We start from the raw sequence: 17,199 nt of genomic DNA on the forward strand, positions 1-17,199 counted from the left end.
TTACAGAAATGCCCTTTGAGCCTCTATTATTTTGTGAAAAGAAATAGCTAAGCAAAGGGTGCTCATCCACCCATAAGGATAAAAAAAGAAAACATAATAGAAAAATCTTTCTTTTCTTATTGAATTTCAGAGAGACAGAGAATTCCTATTACATTTTTTAGTCCTTCCAAGGCCAAACAGATTCATAATTGGCAGTTAAGCACATATTTATCTGCCTTCTGGGTCTGTCTCCAATCTGAAGAGAGAAAGATCTGACAATCTATTTCAATCAATGCAACAACTGTTGACACACAAGGAGGAATTCTGACAGTATTCATCTGTGGGACAAGTCCCAGTAGTACAGCTTTCTCCAGCTTATGGTGGTAGCAGGAAAACTACAGAATTTTCCTATGGCTTGGAAACACACCTGAGTTGCAAACATTTAAACAAAACCTAATTAAAATATGGGGAGAAGCTGGAAACACTTCCAATTTCCATGTTCTGTGTAGAATGTGAAAATATTGCATTAATACCTAGAACAAACAATGAAATATGTACAGCATATAAGTAAATAATCCTTTTTCTCCTATAATTTTCTGAAAGAAATTAGGACAGCTGAGCATTTGTTAACCCAAATATAAGTCAGATAGAGGGTTCAGAAAAGAAGCTGTTCTGACTCCTGATCCTGTGTCTGTGTATGTAATGCTCTCTACCTTTTATACTCAGTTCCTCACTCTGAACTGCAAGGATAACCGGTGTTTAATGAAAGACAAACTCTGTTTCAAAGTTTTTTTTCCATTTATTTGGGGCTTTTTGATGTGAATTCCTGTAAGCACTAGAGGAGATAACAAAACATTAGTGGTTCTCTGTGAATATAAGTGATTCTGTCAGATACAGAATTTAATCAAAAAGATCTTACTGCTGAGGTCACTTGTACATGTGCTTTCTGTGCATTAAGATTGCAAGTTCTAATAGAGACATCTGAGTTCCTGGCTACCATATTCCATTTTGTGTGGATTGTGCTGATGTGGTAAGGCCCCACACTGGATGTACTGGCATAGAATGGCAGATCCATCTCTCTTGGAGACATTATTGCTATTGCCTTGGTTATTATATTTTGTCTAACTTCATTTTTTGTTTCCAGCTATTGGGTAAAACAAGGCTGTAGGATATCACCATACACATTTCAACCATTTTTTTCCTGTTGAAGACAAAACCATTCCTACTAAGCTGCCTCATACTTATCCTTAATTTTACAACCATAGAGGAATCTGTTCTGCCAGGCCAATGCAATGAGCAAACAAAAACTCCCAGAAAGTCTGCACAGAGCAGTTTAAATGAAAAAACCTCTTTTTTTCCCTATTATAACAATTCTCTAGCTGAAAATGCATGAAAATCCCCCTGGCAGAAGTACATGAAGGGTTTCCCAAGACCAATCTTGGTGTACAGCTAACACTGCAAAGACTGAAGTCTTTTGGTGACTTCACCATGAGCACACAAAGTAACTGTGGTGGAGCTGGGAATGGAGGGACTGGACTCTGAGTCCACAACTACTGTTTAAATAAACATCTACTTGTTTCCTCCTAGGAAAGACAGAGAAAGAGAGACAGGTTACTCTACCAATCAAACAAAGGGATCACATCAGCAAGAACCACCCCGGGTGAAACATGACTTGTTTAATAGGGCATAGACATTACATGGAAAAGATTAAAACATGGTCTAAAAATCCATAGATACAGAAGAGAAGCCTAAATAATTGCTATATGATTTATCTTTTATTATACTGGAAAATAATTATTAACCACAGTATTTCTGGCTGTAAAGATAGAATACAAAGAGAATTTTCCTGAGGTAGCATTGATTAACGTTGGAGGTAAATTATAATAAATACAAAGGGAAAGCCACTTACAGCATATTGAGTTTCTGTGGGAAGTTTGAGTAATGATCCATTATTGTAAACAGAAATTATTTACAGTACCATGCTGTGAGAAGCAATAGTTCTGACAGAATTAATACATTAATACAAGGACATTGCCTTTGGTCACAGAGGAAGTTCACAGGCATGCAAATATTAGAGCTTCCAGCAGGCTTCCCTTAGGGCAAGGACTGTGCCTTTTTCTGCCTGGCAAATTCTTAGCACATCAGGAATAAATAAATAAAAACAAGATTGCATGGAAAAGTGTTCCTAATAATCTATGTAAGACTGAAAGAGTTCATTGCTTCAGTCAGCTGAGCAGGAAGGTTCTTGCCCAGGAGCAAAAGCCCTACAGGCAGGTAACAGTCCTAGGGATGAAAACCTAACCCCAAACTAAGACCCTGCTGATAAGGTTGTGCCCAGAATTTCAGTTTTCAGGGACAAGTAATTTAACCTGTCATAAGTGCAAGTTCCCAGAAAGCAGAGCCCTGAGCACCTGCCTGTATTTGACAATAAGGCAGAGAAGGTTGAGACTTTGGTTTCTATGAGTTCTAGAGCAAGACAAGAGTAGCAAAGCTGCTGCCAAGACAGTTTTGCTCCCAACAATAAAAGCAAAGGACAGCACAGAAATAATACGTGTGTGTGCCTGGCAGGAGTCCACAAAGCCTTGGTCTTGGAAGACATTCTGAGAAAGCTAAAGAGGCATTCTGCAATCCACCAAAAATAATGTATGCAAAGTAATGGGTTATAACTAGAAATGCCTGGGAATAGAAGTATCAATTTTACTTTTCCTTCTGGGCCTGTACTTAGTTTTTGAGATGAAGAATTCAACTGTGAAAGACCAGTGGGTGACAACAGTCCAGCTAATAAGGAGACAGACATGACAAAAGAGGTTGTGTTATAAAGGGCTATAAGCTGTTCCCTATTCAGCCTGACTTCTGACACATTTTACTTCAGGCAGGTACAGTTGGGCAGACACTCAAAATCTGTCCTGGGTGTTGTTCTCCTGCCAAGATGCACTTGGGTTCAAAAGCACTGTTAATTAACATCATTAGAAGTCCCCATTCATCATTTTGTATCAGCTAATCATGGTTCTTAGAGGAACTTAAATTTGATGTAGTGGCACTGTAACAAATTATTGAAACCCAACACCCAGTATTTCTGTTTGAGTATGTTTTAAAAGATTCCTCACATTCTGTAAACCCATCCAACTTACCTGCTGAGAGGTAAAGGACTGTAAGACATCAGCTTCTTATTTGGATTGTAACTAAATAAAGGAAGAAAAATCCCCAAGACAGTGAAGTCACTTGCCTCATTTAGGAATGATAATACTGGATTAATAGAGACACCAGTGAGAGTGATTATATTCCAGACTGGAAATAAGTTCCTGTGGCTTAACAAAAGACAGCTGAGGGAAATGTCATAGGATAACAACCACCCCACCTTCAAGGTTTCAGGGCAAAAGCAACCCATGTTCATTTGCAAGGTACTGAGAGTTAATTTAACAACTAATTTTTATTCAGTGGCTTTTGTGAAAAGGGTTATTGATCTCAGTGATGTTATAAAACAGCTCTGAAAAATAAACTGCTAAGTTGGTCTTGTCAGGAAGGTCGAGGAGATGGATAGGATGAGATGTGCTCACTGGGGTACTGGGTTTCTGTGTGAGGTGGGGCACACTGGTCATGAAAAATGCAAATAAACACAGGCAGTGCACTTTGCTGAGGAGAGAAAAGGTACTGTGAATTTAATTCAGTAGCAGCACATTTGTAAATTGAGCAGCACTGAGGTACCACTACTGAAGATGTGCTGAACTACTGAAATTCAGTTTATAAATATTGGCCTAACTCCATTAAGGTAGGTGTTCATAAAACACTTTCAGACAAGAGCTTCAGAAATGCTCTAAATTTCTCTGATTCTGCCATTCTCAAATGTGTCAGTTCCACCAAGAGCAAGGTAAAGCCTGAGAACTGATCAAAACTTCACTCTAAATAGTATAGTTTTCAAAATATCAGATCTACATTTTTATACTTTTGCCTCAGCTTACCAATTATACAATATGAGTTTGTAATGAAGTGGAGTAAAGAATGAAGAGAATGGTAAGATAATAAAGGCTATAAAAGGAATAACCTACTAGCAGAGAGACTTCAGGAACGAGTACTTTTTGATTCCAGGAAAAAAAAATAAAAGAAACTGTCCAACAGGGTTTATGGAAGCAACTTTCTTTGCTGTAGACTCACACCAAAGTGGAAGGCAAAGCATTAGGCTGGAGATACTTTCCTAGAGATCTGTATCCTATTGCTGCCTCCCTGAGACAGCACAGACAGCTGTTGCAGATGTTTTTGAGGGCAGTGTAGCACAGCCAGCCATAAACTCCAGAGAAGACATGGCTGAAGATGTCCCACAGCCGAGCAGTCATTCCCAGCACACGTCATAGGGAGGAGGAAGGCACAGGAAAAGGTCTAACTTAGGCTAGTGAAGAACAGGAACAAAGCAAAAAGAAAAGGCTCTGAGAGAAACCTGACACCAGTACAATTCCCTGGCAGGAGGAGCTGTGGGTGTCAGGGCTCCCTGGATGAGAGAGAAGGGAGCACAAGGCAGGAAATTGGGACAGTGGCCCAGCAGAGCTGTCCTGGCTGCCATCCGTGCAGCCCTGCAGGGCTCTGTACACACCCCACAAAGGGATCAGCTCTCACTCACAGCAGGGCAGTCCCCACAGGCTCACCTGCTCAGCCTAACAGGGCTAATCCATCCCCACTCCACTGCTGCACAGCTGAGGGCTTTTCCAGCCTTCTCCTCCTGGCAGCTCAATCTTATTCATGCACACCCATGATCATGCAGCCCATTAAACCTCATTCCCAGAGGAACAGGGACCTGTGCCTGGCCTACTGCAGGTTTTTTGATAACTGTTTTCAGTAAAGACTGCTTAGAAAAAAAAATTTGCATTTTGGCAAAATGATTGCAATTGGGTGGACAGTTTCAACATATGTTCAGGTGAGAGAAGTCCTTTAAAAGTCTCTGAAATTTGCTTCTCCAAAGCAGGAAGGTTTTCTCATTTATTGAGACATATATTCATCATTGTTCTTTTAGAGTAGAGGTGTCACTGTGCAAAAGGCCATTAAAATGCAAAAATAGAACTAGGCCATCTTTATGCTGCACATCAGGGTATGTGCAGGGATGTTATTGATCACAGAAATTACACATAAGAGGTTCCTAAAATAACATGAGGGGAGAGGCAGCAGGTCTCACAGTTGTCTTTTAAGTCTAGAGGTTCAAAATAAAATGGGATCATTACTGAAATGTAAAGTAGGAATATAAAGTTCCTATTGATACAGGATTGCCTGTGTCCTAATTATGGAAAGATTTGCTGTCCTCCTTTTCCTCCAGTCTCCTATCTACTTGGCACTTCCTTCAAAAGGATATGTACATCATCAATAGAGAGAAATCAAATAATCTGAGGGCTGAAGTCACACTTTTGAATGATCCTTAAGATTATTTGTAATATTATAATTAAATGGTAGCTTGAAATATTATATTAATTTAATTTAAAATTGCAATATAAACTCAAAAAAATTAAGCAAGTCCCCTCCCCTAGTTAATGCCTCGGTAGTAATTCAAAGGGGGGAAATGGACAGGTATTTGTCCCCTGTTGCTCAGGACAGGTTGTGAAATCCACAATTTTAGGTTCAAGAAGAAAAGTGTATTCTAAAATCAGTTTCTTCATTTTCTATAACTTCTTGTCTCAGGCGCCTAAGCATGAAACAGAGTTATTTTACCTCTTGCTGAAATGTCATCAGTGGCTGCACCAGGAAACATTGGAGAGAAAATGAGTGTTAGAGCAGGGAGCTGGTGTGTGCTGAGCTCCCAGCAGGAGCTCCGGGCTGAGCCCCTGCACCCCAGAACCAGCTGGGCTGGAGAGAGCAGGAGTGTCCTGCAGAGCCAGGGCTGGGGCTGCTCTGTGGGGCACTGCCAGGCTCTATAGGGCACTGCCAGGCTCTATAGGGCAGTCCAGGCTCTGTGGGGCAGTCCAGGCTCTGTGGGGCAGTCCAGGCTCTGTAGGGCAGTCCAGGCTCTGTGGGGCAGTCCAGGCTCTGTAGGGCAGTCCAGGCTCTGTGGGGCAGTGTCAGTCTCTTTGGGGCAGTCCCAGGCTCTATAGGGCAGTGCCAGGCTCTGTGGGGCAGTGTCAGGCTCTGTGGGGCAGTGTCAGGCTCTATAGGGCAGTGCCAGGCTCTATAGGGCAGTGCCAGGCTCTGTGGGGCAGTGTCAGGCTCTATAGGGCAGTCCAGGCTCTGTGGGGCAGTGCCAGGCTCTGTGGGGCAGTGTCAGGCTCTGTGGGGCAGTCCCAGGCTCTGTGGGGCAGTGCAGGCTCTGTGGGGCAGTGTCAGGCTCTATAGGGCAGTCCAGGCTCTGTGGGGCAGTGTCAGGCTCTGTGGGGCAGTCCAGGCTCTGTGGGGCAGTCCAGGCTCTGTGGGGCAGTGTCAGGCTCTGTGGGGCAGTGTCAGGCTCTGTAGGGCAGTCCAGGCTCTATAGGGCAGTGCCAGGCTCTTGGGGGCAGTGCAGGCTCTGTGGGGCAGTGTCAGGCTCTATAGGGCAGTCCAGGCTCTGTGGGGCAGTCCAGGCTCTGTGGGGCAGTGTCAGTCTCTATAGGGCAGTGTCAGTCTCTATAGGGCAGTCCAGGCTCTGTGGGGCAGTGCCAGGAACACCAGATGTGGGTCACACCTCTCCACAAGGGCCCTTGACAAGCACATCCCACAGCCAGGGCGTTGGACGTGATTTCATTGCAAACGCAGGAGCTGGACTCTGCTCAGCTCTGTGTTTCCCACACAGGACAAACCCACTCTGCTTTGCTTGCAGTGTTAGATTGGAAGATTCACCTCCGTGGCCAAAAGCAAATGAGCTGGGCTAGGTCTCAGAGAGATGTTGGGAATGCACCATTCCCCCAGCAAAGACTTCATTTTCTTTCTCAAAAGGAGTTATTTGTCTGATGCTGTCTTGCCTAATTATTTTCCCCTGAAACTCTTATGCATATATTTGAATAAAACAACATTATGTAAATAGAAAGTAATTCAACTCTAGAAATTATTGCAATAACAATGTGGAACACATCATAACTAAGCAGCTAAATGTTAGGGTATTATTCTACATAAAGGGCCAATCCGAATTACTGTGGCTCATATAAATACCTGTTTAGATAGGGTTTGGTGTTGATTAAAAGACAGCCATACATAGGGGTCCAAAACACTACTTTAAAAAAAAAAAAACAAAACAACTTATTTTTAGTTATTATAAGTTAACATCTAAAGATTCAAATATTTAAATTGTCCCTTTTGGAAGTCAAGAAAAATTATAGCCTGTTTCTATTTGATGGCCCAGAAGGATTCATCTGCACTCTGGGAAAAAGGACTTGGGCCCACCATATATCATTATCTTTGAGAATTCACCCAATGGACGAAATTCTGTAAAATAAGAATTCACAAAAACAAGGTGTGCTGTCAAGCCTTAGAAAAGAACACAAAATAATTTAGTATTCATTTAATTCATGAATTAAGAAACAAGGGAAAGGAAGGGAGAAAGAAATAGAAATGGACGTGGTCATGAATAAACACTAATGCAGATTTCTCAGGAATAAATGGAGCTTAACCTGAGCAATTCCCCTTCATGTCAATGTAATAGGCCCTTTGGATGGGGGAATGCTGTAGATATAAAAAATCCTGATTTTTAATAGGCTTTCAGAAGCTGTTTCTAAAAAGTTGGTGCAAAATTATCTGTAAACTGCTTCCAGAGAATAATCCCAAATTTTTCCTGTTTTTAATGGGAGGATGCAGTGAATGGAGCTCTGTAGTGCTTTATTCTGCCTCCAATATTTTCAGTAATGAGGAGGACAATGGGACAGTGCACATATTAAATTTGTGAGCAGCATCAAGCTGGAAGGTGTTTCAAAGATTTTGAAAGACAGAATTGGAATTCAAAAGATTGTAAAAAGCTGAAACATGCGGTAAAAACCAGGGTGCATTCCTATTAAATGTGTTTAAGAACAATCATTGTGAAGAGCAGTCTGACATAAAAGGATTTCTGGGCTTTAGGGGATTGAAGGCAAAAAATGGATCAACAAAACTCTGCTGATGCCAGAGAAGAAATTGTATATTAGAGGGGGCATAATTAAGTAGACATCCTGCAAGATAGGAGACATATGAGAAGACATGAAATGCCAAACCTCAAGAAAGATGTGTTCAGTAAGGCTGGATTCCTGAAACCTCTAATCATTCTATGTGAGAAGAATTAAAACACTCATTCTGTGGTGCTGAGAGTTCAAAATACATAAAATGCTGCAGCACAAGGAACAGTCATCATCCTTTGAAAAGCCAGTCATTTGTATTTCCTGTGAGTCTGTGCAACAGGAGAACATGCAACCTTCTTCATAAGCAATGAATTTTGTTCTCTGCTGTTTTAAAAGATAACAAATTATGACTATTTATTTAACAACAGATCTCTAATTCTTCCCTGACTTTCTGTCTTTTTTCTATGAGCTTTTGATTGCTTACTACAGACTAACAACCTGACATTAACAAGACTGCACATGCAGGTTGGGAGAGATCCATACGTGGATGTTATAGCTTCACTGTAGTCCCTGATAGAATTTCCTCTTTAGAGAGACTCTAAAAGAATAAATTAGATTATGCCAGAAAGTAAAAAGCACACTCATCTCCATTGCAGGTCCAGATATGTCAGGACAGAAGATGCCACTGGATGTGCTTCAGGAGATAAATGTTGAAGCAAAATATTTCTTAAGCCTCACATTAACATCATATGATTCACTGGAGAAATTTTCCTCCACCTTTGCTGGCTGAATGGAATCAACAATGAGCAACTTCCTCCCTATTTTCTATCTTTCTTAAATTTCACTATTATTTGCTTTTGCCCATGAATGGTGTGAGACTCCTGCAGGGAATTTGTTACCCAAAAGCTACAGGCAAGAGGACTGCTAACTCACTGCTTAGAAAAAAACAGTAAATAACAAAGGCATGAAGTTGGCTTCTATATTTTTCTACTGTCTGGCGTCTTCCTTCTAAATTGTTACTACATGGTATATGGATAGGTAATAGACAATTTAGTGGGTTGCCTGAAGCAAGGAAATTTTTTATGTATTCAAACCATTACACTTAAAACAATAAACAAGGCATACAAATATTTAGAATAACATTATAATGACAGGCACATTCCCATTGTGTAAAACTGTATTAATTGCTGTAAAGAAAGTAAATTCATTGAAAGACAAAGCAGTCAAAACAACAAATCCGAGCTGGCTGGTACATCTTAGCAGACTCTTTATTTCTGGGGAAAGTTACAGGAGTGTTTGATTTGTAAAACAACTGCTACCTTATGGGAAAAGAAATTCTGTTGTGTAAGTCAAATTTGCTGAATTTATCTTTTCTTAATTTGCGTAGCTAAGGATATTTGCAGCGCTCAAAGTGTGTATAACTGGTGGGTTTAATTAATTTCTCAACTCTGCTACGTGAGGCAAAAGAAGATGAAGAAAACCAGAAACGTGGGCAGGAGTGAGAACACAGCACTGCCTGTGCCCTGCCCTCCCACAACTCAAGCACTGGAAATTGATATGAAAGCAGGGTCCTGATATCTCCAGAGTTCATCTGCTTATTGCCTCCTTAGAGGTTATAATCCTCTGTTTGTGAAGCCACAATGGGTAGCTGTAGAGAAGATTACAATGTCACAAATCCTATCAGAGGATTATAAGTCTGTCAGGCTGTGAGTAATTATGATGGAAAAGCAAACCTCCAGAGGACATAAAAATAACCTTCATAAAAGGAGATCCCGTGCCACATAATAGAAGTCCACATGGAAAACCAACCTTAGATTGCAGCTCTTTTGCAAAGCAAGAGTCCAGAAAATATTACAAGGATGTGAGTGTTATGGCACAGCATGGAGCCCAGGGGAAATGAAAAGCAGGAGAGAGAGGCTTCCAACCAGTTTAGTCACAAGGCCAGTGAAATTCCACTCCTACCTTCCTCGGATGGCAGTAAAACAGCCAACTGATTTCACAGAACCTGCTCCTACACACTTGGAGCCTAACCAGAAACAAGGAACCCAAACCTGAAACATGATGAAGGCCCCATGTCCTAAATGCCTGTGACCACAGAGGATTCAGCACCCCATGGCATCACAGACTTCATCTAGAAGACAGTGGGAAGCTTCAGTCTACAGTCTTGATTTTAACTGATACACAAAGATGCAGTTGTCACTTTCCCCATTTGCAACCTGTCACAAAGAGTTCAGAAGAGCTCACAGGCATAAGATTTATATATACATATATATATAATTCCCATAGATTTAATCATAAAGTGATAGCAGCACATTTAGTAAGAAAAAGGAACACTGAGTGTTCCTCCCTGGCTGGACACAGACAGCAGTGGAGCCTCACACCTCTTTGGCTACACTGCTATTGATTTTCCTGCTTTTATGCTTCAACTCCACTCCCACCCATTCACCCACTCCTTATATCATTATTAAAAGAAATACAATATCTTACTTTCACATAGGTAAGTGCCTGAAAGATGTAGATAGAAAATTAAAAGCGGGGAAGGGGGGAGAATTTTATTGTAAAATTAATTCTGTCCTCATCTTCACTTCAGATAAAAGTAGTCCGAATGAAGAGGCCATCTGGTTTTGAGTGTGTGTAGGTCGCATTGCCTTCATCTGACAGCAGTAGAGAATTCCACAGCACTGGAAGGAAACTTGGGAATTTTGACAATTAGAAACAGACATAGGGCACTGTTTGATCAGCAGCAGCACTGCCACTACACAGCTCACTGATACATCTGTAGTTCATCCCTCCTGCCAGAGGAAAATCAGCTCTTCCTAAGATAAGCTCTAAAGGCAGAGCATTCATGGATTTTATGACCTGGCTCCTTGACATTCTTTCCCATGTCCAGATGTAAGGCTCTGAACATCAGCTCATGAGTCCCCCTACCATAATTCTTCCTTATGAACACTGCACCCACAGTACCCTTGCCCAGGGGTGTCTCGGATGGGATGGAGGTGCCAAGAGCTGCCATGCTTCTCTCCTTTGGGGTCAGCCAGCACTGTGCTCCCTGCTGGTGCACAGCCACTCACAGCAGGGCTGGGTGTCCTTCACCTGCCTGTGCTCTGTGCTGCCAGCACAGCCCCAGCACCACGGGGACAGAGGGACTTCAGAGCCTCCAACTGGAGCTGCTCCTGCATCTCCTGCACGGGGGAGGAACGCTCATCCCCAGAGATCCACTGAGGTTATCTGTGTGTGAAGGACCACACAACGTTTACCATGGGACACAGCAGCAGAGCAAGAGGTTAATTGTGCAGGAGGTAAATATAAAATATAAAGCATCAGCGGTCAGTCTGCAGATCTTAAGGGACAAACATATATAGGGATGACTTACAATAGCATTATATACAGAACAACACAGCTCTGTGGGTTACTGAGGGTAGAACCTCATCCAAGAAGTTGCATTGCAAGGCCACAAGTGTTGAGAAAAGGCAGCAGTAATGATCAAAGATTGGAAAGATTGAAAGCAGTGAAATTATTATTTCAGAGAAGAGACAAATATTTGAGAAGTGGAAAAAAAGCATTTAAAATAATGAATGATAAAGAAGTTGGATTGCAAGAATCTCTTCTTGCAAAAATACAAAATCACTTAAATTGCAAGGCAGAGAAATTAAGATTAGATGAGAGGAATACTTTTCAGTTTAGGACTTATACTACACTGTAGAAAATGTTACAGCAGAATGCCATTAATCAGTTAAGAGCTGAAATACCATTTTTCAACTGTGTGGAGAATAAGGGATATTTGTAACAGAAAATACAAACAAAAGGGTTCAAGTTTATAAATTTTTAACTTGGTTTGCTGTTTCTGGGAATAATCCCTAGAGTAAGGGATAAGTACACACCTCTCAGACTGTTTTGCATATCAGCACAACTGGGACTCCTGCAGCCTGCTGTCACACATTCAGTGTGGGCAGAGAGTGGCTGTTCAGCAGCAGGGACCACACACATCAGGGGTGTCTGTAAGTGCACAAGCAGGGCACTGTCTCATGGGCACGACACTCTGGTTTTGATGCATCACCTTCTGCAGAACAAACCCTTGTATGGGCTGGGTGTGAATAAGAATATCCTTTAAAATACAACATTTAATGCAAATCTGAAGGAAGGGGTAAAGAATGTAAATAAAGACAATGGTATCACAATACCTACAAAGACACAAAATACTAAAGTTATAAAGGCGTAAGATAAATGGACAAACACGAAACCTCTGGGAGGGTCAGTTCAATTGCAGTGGGACAACCTACAGAGAGGAAAGAGCAAATACATAGGGCAAAGGTAAGAGTGTCACTCCAACAGTGAGTCCTGAATGGACAAGAGTCTTGGTATCCAGGAAGAAGCTGAAAGGAATCACTTTACAGCCATAAAATCCTACAGCTTGAATAACATGTGGGACTTTTCAGAAACAGCACCTGCAGCTTCTCTTGGTGAAGCTTGTACATGAACATGAGTATGGATTCACAATGCTGGATGAGCTGGTCTTATAATTCAGTACATTATATTCAAGAACAAAAAGGCAAATATGCTTCTTGTGTCAGTGTAGTTATGGATGGGAGGGGAACAATTTTATACTGATATTCTCTAATCACCCAGCTCTCTCCTGTTTTCATAGCTGTTATTTTCAATTTTACTTAGTTCAGGGCATCCTTTTCTCCTGAGAATCTGAAAATGCTCAGCTATTATTATATTTTGTTCTGAATTTTCTCTTTTTTCACCTTTGACGTCCCAGACTTCTTTTGTCTGTCTTGTTCTCATTTCTTTTGTATGTGTGTCTGCAGGTGGCTTTTATAGCAAAATCTCATTCTGCTTTCCTGGCCTCCCCCCACCCTCTCCTGTTCTGTTACTGCATTGCCTTTCTCATTTGTGCTTTTCCTGATGCCTGTAACCACTCATTTCCTAATAGATTCCATTCTGTGCCTATGGAGTTTGTTCATTTTCCCTGTCCCCAAGCACTGAATCATTGACTTCATTGTACGGAAAGGAATGAATACCCAGGCCACGCTGCAGAGCAGGTTTCACTCTCCTGTTGCTGAAAAGGAGGAGGGAAGTGGCTGAGCTCAAGGGATGCCCATGGCAGGCTCTTGGCTCTGAAGCAGTGAACAAGCTCATTATTGCTGCAACCTCCTCAGCCCTTCCTCTAACCCTGAGTCTCCCATAGGTTTGGCAGCTTCTTGACAAGATTAATCAAACTAGGTGAACACAAAATGTATCCTATAGAAAATGCAGAAATCAAACCACTCAGCTTTGAGGGTTTTGCCCTGTTTGTACATGAGACTATCATTGGCTTTACATTGAATTCTTATTAGTATTTCATACTTGCTGACATGCCCATTTCTTGGTTCATGACTGAAGTGCATAAATCAGATATAACACCATCTTAATTGGACAGAGTGCAGAATAATTACAGTGACCAATAACACTATTGCCATGTGACTCACACTAAACTAACTCCAAAATTCACAATCAGAGAGGGGTGCCAAAATGCACTTTCACTTGAAAAATGCAGTAAACAATTAATTGTAATAACTTCAATTGCTAAGATATAGGTCAAGGTAATAAAGAGATAAGGTAATGATCAATATTTGTCAGCTACTGGCAATGTGACCAGAAGCCAATGTTTCAGACATTTCCAAAGGCTCACTGTTGGTGGCTGGGATATAAACCCCACTTTCTCCAGCTATAAACTGGTTTGGTGCAGCTTCCTTCCAGTTATTTTCTTTTCCATGTGTCTCCCGGCGGCTTTTCTATACCTAGAGATCTTAAGGGAATTACAATCAAAAACATTCCAGTATAAAAAGAACTTTTTCATTTTTCCTTTTCTCTCTGTCTCATTTTCTGCCCATCAGACATCTAGCTTGTGTATGGTGAGCTCCCGAATATTTCAAACTCTTTCTTTTGGGCTGGTAGCAGGAACTCAGAGAGCAAACCACAAACACTTCATCCACAATAACCCCTCAAAGTCTCGGAAGGTTAGAGAGCAGGCTGGCATTGCATTTCCTCACTTCAGCAGAAAATAAGATAGGTTGGGAATATTGCAGGTTTTTTACAATGTCACCATTGCTAATCAGGTCTAATTATTCATGCTAGAAGCTGTGGCTCAGATAGTTTTTTGAGTCTTTGTGATGTTCATACTCTGCTTTTTAAAAATAAATACATAACTTGGCAGGGGTACAGCGCAGCTGGTAGTATGGAATACTGTGGTGGACAACACCAGTGTCACATTGCCAGAAATAATCTGTGAGAACAGCCACAGCTTTCGATGTCCCCATTCAGTGAAGCAGCTATTTGCAAACACCAAACACAGAATATTTGGTTTGTAAGTATAAAGGACTTCACTTGGCATAAGGGGTCACCGGTAAAGCTTGTAGGAATTTTTCTGGTTAAAATTTCTTCCAACTGAAATCAATCCTTTATATCACAAAATATTTTGAAGAATCAAAATTATTTCCTCCCTGAAACGTAAGACTTTCTATCTTTCCAACTTCAGGAAAAAAAATTAAATCTCAGATTTTGCACGAACATTTTGTGAAGTAGCTCTAGATAAATGTCTTATTTCCTGGGAGAATCCCTATTCAGTATTGCTGAGACTGAAGGAGTGTTAAGTATGATGACATTACCGAGGCCAATCCCTTTTTAGTTATAAATTACTGGGCTCCTGCAGTGGTTGGACTGACACTGCCCATTGCCCAGACTGCTGCAGAATTTACATCACACCACTGCTGCTTCAGTTATGAACATTTCCTAAGCAGCAGCCAAATACAGGTGAATTTACTTACTTACATCAAGGTAAGGAATCAGATCACACACTTTAGTGAGCTTGTGACTATGTGTAACATTCACCAACAATGGCCAGTTAGACTAAAATTTCGTTTGATTCAGGTTTAGACAGATGTATATATCAAGCTGAAATTTCTCTTGTAGGCTCTAGGACTTCATTGCAGTGGGAGCCTCTTTATAAATAGGAATCATACTTTAATATGGTTAAATGCACTTTGCCAGAGGTGGCCTTTTGCTTAATTCACTTTGTGCAAATGGCCAGCTGAATGAGTAATTTGAGCTGTGTCTTCTGTGTGATGACCTAGTGTAAGCATCTGGCTGTGAGTGAGGGGCACTGTGTTAGTCAGTGTGGCAGTGTAAGAATGACTGTCTTTAATTCACTTGAAAGTCATAATTTAGAAGAGTTCTGGGCTTTTAACAAGAAAGAAGTCAAAGAAGATCTAGAAATTGAAAACATATTTCTTTACATCTTTGTAAACACTCAGGGAGCAAACCCCAGCACCATCAGTAACCCAGCAACTGAGGAGCAGCAGAGTCTGTCACTGAACACCCGGACAAAGCCCAAGCTCACCTCGTTCATCTTCCCCAGTTTATTCCTGGGGTAACTTTCTCCACTGTGTTTAGAGAGATGACTGAATAAAACTGATGCTTCTAAGTAAGAAACACATACAGAAACCAGTCCTAGTTAACTAAACCTTATTTACATTGCTTTTACAAGTCTCCGTGGCTGGAAGTAATTTCAGCAGTGAGTGGGGTACTCATAATATTTTTAACGCAGTGGAATCATGATATTTTGACATATTGAGTAATAATTGCCACATGGGAACTTCATAAGTGTAGCATCCATGAAGTACTGATTTAGCTCTACTCAGAAGTAAAAGTAATGACTGTAGGGTTAAAAGGTATACACTTTCCTTACAGTGAAGGTCTCACCCATGCTGGTACCTTCAGTGCTGCCCTTTACTGAAATGCTGCTGTGCTGCCTTTCCTGCTCAAAGTGCACTCACAGATGCAGCCAGAGAAGAGAGATATTTGGAAGGTGTGGATGGTTTGGAAACAGTGGTCAGCTATGCATTGGTTCAAACCATTCTATTAAGAGGATTTCCTGAGCTGTACTCTAGAGATGGAATGGGAATGTTACAGGATTGCAGAAACTCCTGTTCTAAGAGTCACTCAGTTGCCTCAGGCGAGTGCTAGAACTGAACAGCAATATTCTGAGAATTTTTACTTACTACATAATAACAGTTCCTTAAAATACCAACTGTTTCTGTGAAATTGCCGACTTAACCAACTTATCCTTTCAAGGTAAACTATCAAAAAAAGATTCAAAAGATGTTCCAATAGTTTTTGGGAAATTCTGAAACAGAAAAGTTTCTCATTTTTAGTTCTTCCTTATTAAGAACCAGTAGCAGCATGAAGAAGCATCCTTTTATTAGATGATAGCACTGGTACCGTTTTTGTCCTGTTACCTCAGGGTCCCCTCCCAACTTAGGCACAGGTATATGGGATGGACAGAGCTCTGCATGGGCAGGGCCAGCCCCAGTGAGAACAGCAGAGGCTGCACCAGGCACCAGAGAAGTTAAAAACCACCTTTAGTTTTTTTCTCTCCCACCAGTAAATCTGTTAACTGACTTCAGAGCTCCTGCTTATTAATGAGCTGTGGAAAGCCAGGTGGCTCAATTCCCTTAAAATCCTGGTAAACTGCAGGGATATTTGGCTCCTGCCAAATCCTCTGGGCATTTGGAGGATGGTCCAATCTATCCATCACAATAAACTGCCTTTCCCATAACTGACCAGCTTTCTGTCTACACAGTCTCTACGCTATGCTTGATGCTGTGGGAGTTACTCTATTGTCATCAAGACAGCACCATGGTCTCATTGCAGGAGAAAAATCTGCTTGTCTGCAATTGCAGAAGCCATGAGAAGGTTCCAGAATTGCCAATCAATCCAAATATCTCAAAATACATAGCTTAGAGAAAGACTCAGCAAAAAAGACACCCTGACCATGTTGAAATCTGTTGAAATTTAGGTTTGCGAATTGATTGCAGCATACAACTATGATCAAATGTTTTAGAGGCTGGAATTGAACTCTAGAAACAACTAATAAAATTTATCTTAGAAAGAAAAGTATACAGGCTGTATTCTCTACTACAAAGGAACAAATCTATTTCAGAAAGTATATAGGGTGAGTGGTGGCATAAAGCTGTACATAAGCAGTGATTAGCTCCTGTTTTTATGTATGTCTGCTGCAGAAAACATGATCTTGGTATGATATTACAATACCCAGCATCAGGGGAGAGGAGGAGAAAACATAAGAATGAAGTGTGTGCTTTGAAAAAATCACCTAATGATAGTCATGAGGTAAAAAAAGGACATTTTACACTGTGATGCTTGTCTACAGAACACAACCTAATGTTGTGCAAACAACGAAGCTGCTCCT

The 17,199-nt window shown here is 41.1% G+C and overlaps 1 protein-coding gene across 1 annotated transcript in view; it reads left to right on the top strand.

Annotated features, from left to right (window-relative positions):
* SHISA9 (shisa family member 9) overlaps window positions 1-17,199 on the top strand; it is a 174,934-nt gene that overhangs the window by 136,716 nt on the left and 21,019 nt on the right. The window lies entirely within an intron of this gene.

This window comes from Sturnus vulgaris, chromosome 16, assembly GCF_052056855.1.
Source record: "Sturnus vulgaris isolate bStuVul1 chromosome 16, bStuVul1.hap1, whole genome shotgun sequence".
Classification (NCBI taxonomy): Eukaryota; Metazoa; Chordata; class Aves; order Passeriformes; family Sturnidae; genus Sturnus; species Sturnus vulgaris.